General features: G+C 44.1%; 1 pseudogene; it reads right to left on the reverse strand.

The window, feature by feature from the left end:
* Nucleotides 1-1,044: 1,044 nt before the first annotated feature.
* LOC129401757 (ubiquitin-40S ribosomal protein S27a-like) lies at nt 1,045-1,532 on the reverse strand (annotated as a pseudogene).
* Between the last annotated feature and the right edge of the window lie 4,573 nt (nt 1,533-6,105).

Below are 6,105 nucleotides of genomic sequence, written 5' to 3' on the forward strand. Positions count from 1 at the left end.
AGGGAGCACAAACAGTAGAGCTTCCAGGAATTTGCTTAGCCTGTTAGTGGCATGACTATTACTGGGGGTCAGATGAAATCTTACACTTGCAAGGAGTGTAAGATTTACTACTACTTAGCACCCCCAGACTTACTTTATTTTTCATGCTTTAAAAATCACTCTTTAGGGAAGAGAGCAACATAGGATGACATGCTGCAGAGATGCCTCCAGACCCAGCGCCCGGCTGTCTTAACCTAGGCAACTCAGCTGGGGGTGGGTGAGTTTCCCTCCCTGCCCCAACAGAGCCCTGGCAGCCGAAAACCTCCAGACTTTAATCGCTGCCATGTTCATGACCAGTGTCCATAGGCTAGACAAACCTCACCCATGAGCAAACCTGCTATATAATCGTATTCTAAATTTTAGAGTTCCTGAAATGCACGGCCATGCAGCCTCTCATACTGCACACTACTGATGCACCAAGAGTAGCACACAACATTTGATGGGCTTTAACAACCATGTTAGGAATCATGTAACAACCATGTTACACAAGGGTTTTATAGCTCCAAGATGAGATACAACAATTTTCACACACTTTCCTCTAAGGAAACTTTACTAGACCATTTTTAGCAGATTATTCATAATGAACAATACAAAATTAATTCTTTGAGTTCTGTTTTGGGGGGCATGGTTTGGTTTGTTTGTTTGTTTGTTTGTTTTTGCTTTTTTGGGTCAAAAAAGCAAATGCACAGGGGTTACTCCTGGCTCATACACTCAGGAATAACTCTTGGCAGTGCTCAGGGGACCATGTGGGCTGTTGGGACTTGAACCCGGGTCGGCCTACACCCTACCGATAGCTATGCTATCGCTCCAGCCCCTGGGGTGCACGGTTTGGGATTTGGGATGGAAACATTTGAAATATGGTGGTGAGAAGGTGTAATGGTGGTGGGATTGGTATTTGAATAATAAATGTAATGAATTATTGTGAACAACTTTATAAAAATAAAATAATATAAATACCTTGAAAAAATAAAATTATTCTTTAATCAATGGACCAAAACTTAACAATTAATGTTGGAGTTCATGCCCTCTCTTAGCCCATACAGGTAATTCTTTGTCTTCTGGTTTGTTGAAACAAGATGTCAGTCAACATTTGCCACAATAATGTCTGTTGAAGAGGTGCCATAAAAAGTCCAGCACCACATTCACTCTATGCCAAGAGTTCCTGGCGAAGGTGGATGGTTTTGCCATTCTCGTCACCTTCTAGTATTTCAGGACAGCCAGTATAATCTTTCTCTTCTGCTTATTCTTCTGTGGAGTAGAGTAAGACTTCTGCCCCTAAGTCTGAAAACAAGATGAAGAATGGACTCCTTTTGGATGTTGTATCAGACAAAGTATGTCCAGCTTCAAGTCATTTACCAGCAAAGATCATTCTTTGCTGACCTGGAGGAATTCCTTTCTTATCCTGAACCTTGGCCTCTATATTTTCTATTGTATCTAATGATTCAGCCTTGAGAGTAAGTCTTCTCGGTAAGGGTTTTCACAAAAATCTGCATCTTGGTGGTGAGTCCAGTGCAGATAGCAGATTGGAAAGCCAGGCTTTTTTTTAAATTCTGTTTATTTTTGCTTTTCCCAAACATAAGTCATACTTGGGGTGAAGAGATAGTACAGTGGGTAGGGCACTTGCCTTGTATGCAGCCACGCTAATTTGATCCTTGGCAACAACTATGTTTCCTTGAGGACCACCAGAATTGACCCTCAATCACAGAGCAAGGGCTAAGTCATCAAGTGTGGTCTAAAGCACCCCCCAAAAAAAGAGACAGACTTTCCTTTGCCTTTACTATGCATTAGAAACATACTAGGGCCAGGGAGATGGCTCAAAGTATTGGAGAACATTTTGCACGTGGTAATCCTGGGCTCAGTGCCTGGCAGAATGTATGGTCCATCGAGCACTGAGCTGAGTAACTCCTGGGCACTGCCAGGTGCTGATCAGAAAAAACAATAACTAAATAAATATTTTAAATAGCACATCGCAGTAACTCTACATTTGATTTCTCCCCACAGACTGTCTTTTGGCTTGGGTTAAGTTTACAAAATCTATAACCTCTGAAGTGTAGGGCTACAAAATCTCTCCTGATAATAATTTCATTTTTGTTGTTGTTGTCTGTTTGATTGGGGGCCACGCCCATCAGTGCTCAGGGCTTAGGGGACAATATGTAGTGCTGGAGACCAATCCAGGGTAGCTGCGGGCAAGGCAAGCACTCAAGCCGCCGGACTATTTCTCTGGCGCCTAGTTTCTTTTTTTGTTTCTATTTTTCCTTCATTCCTTCCTTGTATTTGGGGCCATGTCCTGAGGTGTTCAAGACCTACTCCCAACTCTGTGCTCTGAGGACTATGCGGTGCCAAGGTTCAAACCCCAGTCTTCTGAATTAAAGCTTTTGCATTCTGCTTTTGGAGTCATCTCTCAGACTTCTTATTTTTATTTATTTATTTTGTTTTGGGCTATATCCAGTGATGCTGGTAGTGCTGAAGGACCATGTGCGACACCAGGGTTTGAACCTGTGTCTGCCACATGTAAAGCAAGCACCCTACCCAGTATACCATTGCACCAGCAGCCTTATTTTTATTTTTAAGTCTAGTTTTCTAGCGGGCTGGAGCGACAGCACAGTGGTTGGGTTTTCGCCTTTCATGAGGCCGACCCGTGTTCGATTCCTCCGCCCCTCTCGGAGAGCCCGGCAAGCTACTGAGAGTATGGAGCCCGCACGGCAGGGCCTGGCAAGCTACCCGTGCGTATTGGATATGCCAAAAACAGTAACAATAAGTCTCTCAATGAGAGACGTTACTGATGCCCACTTGAACAAATCGATGAGCAACGGGGTGACAGTGACAGTGACAGTTTTCTAGCAGTTGCCCTTGGGTCTGAGTAGCATAATGGTCAGCCAATAACAACTAATTGGGACCCACTGCAGTCAGAACACTGTGGGATGTGACCTTTCTTTTCAAAAGTGTGCTCAAACACCCAGGTCAATTGGACTTCCAGCCTCTGATCTGGGCATGTGGTAGGGAGTGGGAGCTGGCAGGGAAGTACTTTCAACCCCATTTGAGCTTTTGCTTTTACTTTCTATTGGGTCTTTTTACAGCTACACTGGGCTTGTAACCGCAAGGTCTCCCAGGAGTGTCTGTCTTGGCCCTCTGGGCTGAGGGGTTCAGGTGTGCCAGCCATCAGGAGTACAACTGCCAGGCCGCAGGTGCGGTCTCAGGAGAATAAAAATAAAAACCCGCACCTCCCCCTCCCCAATCCCTCTGACTGGCACAGGGCATTGGTGCCACAAGATCTGGTCCTGGAAGAATTTCCATTTGCCGGGGTCACTGTGTCCTGGGCACACGGCAGAACTGAACCGCAGCCGAGCTCTCGCAGAACTTCAGTGCTGTGGACTGACTTTCAGAGCAACAATATGCAGTTGTTTTCCGAAGGGGCTGGAGAGAGATTACAGAGGGAGGGCATTTGCCTTACAGTGGCCAACCAGGGTTTGATCCCTGGTACCCCATTATGGTTCTCTGAGCACTGCCTGGAGTGATTCCTGAGTGCAGAGCCAGGAGCAATCCCTGAGCATGGCTGGGTGTGACCCTGCCCTGTCCCAAAAAAGTTGTTTTCATCAATGTTTCCCTTTTCACTTTCTCAGCAAAGTACAATAGAGTTTTTGTTTTTGTTTTTTACAATTTTTTTAACTTAAATAATTTTTAAAAATTAAAAATTTAATTCTAGGTGCCTAAGCAATAGTACAGCAGGTAGGGCACTTGCCTTGCACACAACCAATCTTGGTTCAATTCCTGGTACCTCATATGGTCTCCAAGCCCACCAAGAGTGATCTCTGAGCACAGAGCCAAAAGTAAGCTCTAAGCATCATGGTGTGGCCATAAAACAAAAACAAGCGAAAAAGTTTTAATTCTAGATACTGTGGCTGACAACACTTAAATTAATGTTAATTAACATTAACCCTTAATTAATGCTTATGGCAGGATTTCATGCCCATGGTGTTCCAACCCCACACTGCACAAAGTGACCTCTGCCCTCCACAGGTCTTAAGCCCCACCTCCACAGCCCTCTCACTCAGGAAGCAACTCAGGAATTCTGGAATCTGAGAGGAAGAGAGAAGAGGAATCCCCTGAAGTAAAACAAGGAATTACACCCCAGTCGCAATTCTAGAGTTAAATGCCAACTTTTCCCTTTTTAATAGTATTTTTGTAACTTTGTTTTTATTTTGAAATAGTTTCGATTGCTTTTCCTAAAAGTGAGTCATACTTTCCTCTTTGTGTATTTTCTTTAAAATTATATTGCAGCAATTCTGCAATATTTCTTTTGTTTGTTTTGGGGTCATACCCAGAAGTGCAGGGATTGTTCCTGAGACTGTGTGGAGCAAAGGCCAAGGAGTTTGTGAGTCCCTGCATGCAGATCGCGTGCCCTGCTTTCTTGGGCCATCTCTTAGGCCTCCAATTCCGGATTTTGAATTTACCACTAAATTGTGGGTTTGATGAGTCTTCACTTAGTTTCTTTGTAATCTTGTGGGGGAGAGTAATGGCCCATCTCCTCACTCTGCACTTGGAAGTTATATCCTCCCCTGTATTTGAGAAATAAGGAGGAATAGAGCCTATGTCATCTGTCCCAAACTCACTCTACTGGCCCCTTCTATCAGAATCCCACACGCGTGGCCCAGGGAGATAGCTCAGAGGGCTAGTGCGCATGCTTCACATGCCCTGGGTTCAATCCCCAGCTGTGCTGGGATAAAAACCCAAAGATAAACAATGGAACCAAATAATGCCTAGACAGCTTTGTGAGGGTGGCGCGTCGGGGTTCTTTCCCAGGGCAGAGCCTGACCCAAGCCTGAGCTGGGGGTCCCAGATGTCCTGAACGCCTCTCCCACCTTTCAGCCGTCACTCGACAGAGAAAAACTGATGGGAATCAAGGTTATGATGGTGAAAGTCCTTTGAGATAGGATCTATTATATACAGCTGTAAGGTATTATTATGCCTTATTATAATGTTCTTTGGAAACCTTTAGAAATGCCCCTTGCTGGAAATTTTGGTTTTAGAACTTCTAAAAATAGGGAAGCTACTGAATTTCCTTCTCCCTCTTGACATTTATACCACTAGAACATTGATATCTTTGGAAAGACCAAGATTACATACATAAAAAATTTTTTATAACCCTAAACTCTCATATTTCATGTCTCTTCTGAGAACCAACAAACATGGTCCCCAACATCAGAACAGCAACAACAATAAAGTCAATTGGGTGGTTAAAGATGGAAAAGAAACGTGACCAAAGAGAAATGCCAGGAATCTGAGATGAAAATAGTGCGGCGAGCCTCATGCCCTTTAGGGGCTTGCTGAAACGTCAGCAATTTCCACTGGAAATGCATGTTTCAACCCAGTACAAATAACAACTGCTCTTCCCACATGCTCTTCAATTTCTTTCTGTTTTTCAGACCAGGGTCACTGCAGCCACAAGCAGGGCTTACTTTCTGTACCAGCTCTCTGGCCCCTCCTACCTCTTCCTTACTTTAATTAGACATGCTTTCCTGGTCACTTTTTTTTTTTAAGAGCTAGTGTTATCTTTATTTATTTTGTTGTTTTTTTTGGGGGTGCTCAGCTTTCTGTGCTCAGCTTCCCCCTAGCTCTGAGCTAAGAGGTGACTCCGGCTTGCGGAACCACGTGTGGTGCTGGGAACAGAATCCAGGCTGGACACAGGCCTGGCCAGCACCCTCCCTGCTGTGCTTTCTCCACTGTCCTTCACTGACTGTTGTGACTTGTTTTTCAGGTGTGGGCCAGTCAGCCAGCTCTCTGAAGCAGGTATGACACTTCTCCTCAAGGCCTGACACTGTTCTTTATTGTCACCTGTAGCAACAATTATGCTCCTTGTTCCTTTCTTTCTCACAAACCTTTAGTGACACTGTCCCTAAGAACGATCCTGGCTTTTTTGTATGTGCTAATCAATTAATTAATATTTGTCATTACTTCATTCATATAAACAAATTCTACTTTTATTTATTTATTTTTTTTATTTTTTTGCTTTTTGGGTCACACCTGGCGATGCTCAGGGGTTACTCCTGACTCTGCACTCAGGAATCA

Source organism: Sorex araneus, chromosome 2, assembly GCF_027595985.1.
Source record: "Sorex araneus isolate mSorAra2 chromosome 2, mSorAra2.pri, whole genome shotgun sequence".
In the NCBI taxonomy this organism is placed as follows: domain Eukaryota; kingdom Metazoa; phylum Chordata; class Mammalia; order Eulipotyphla; family Soricidae; genus Sorex; species Sorex araneus.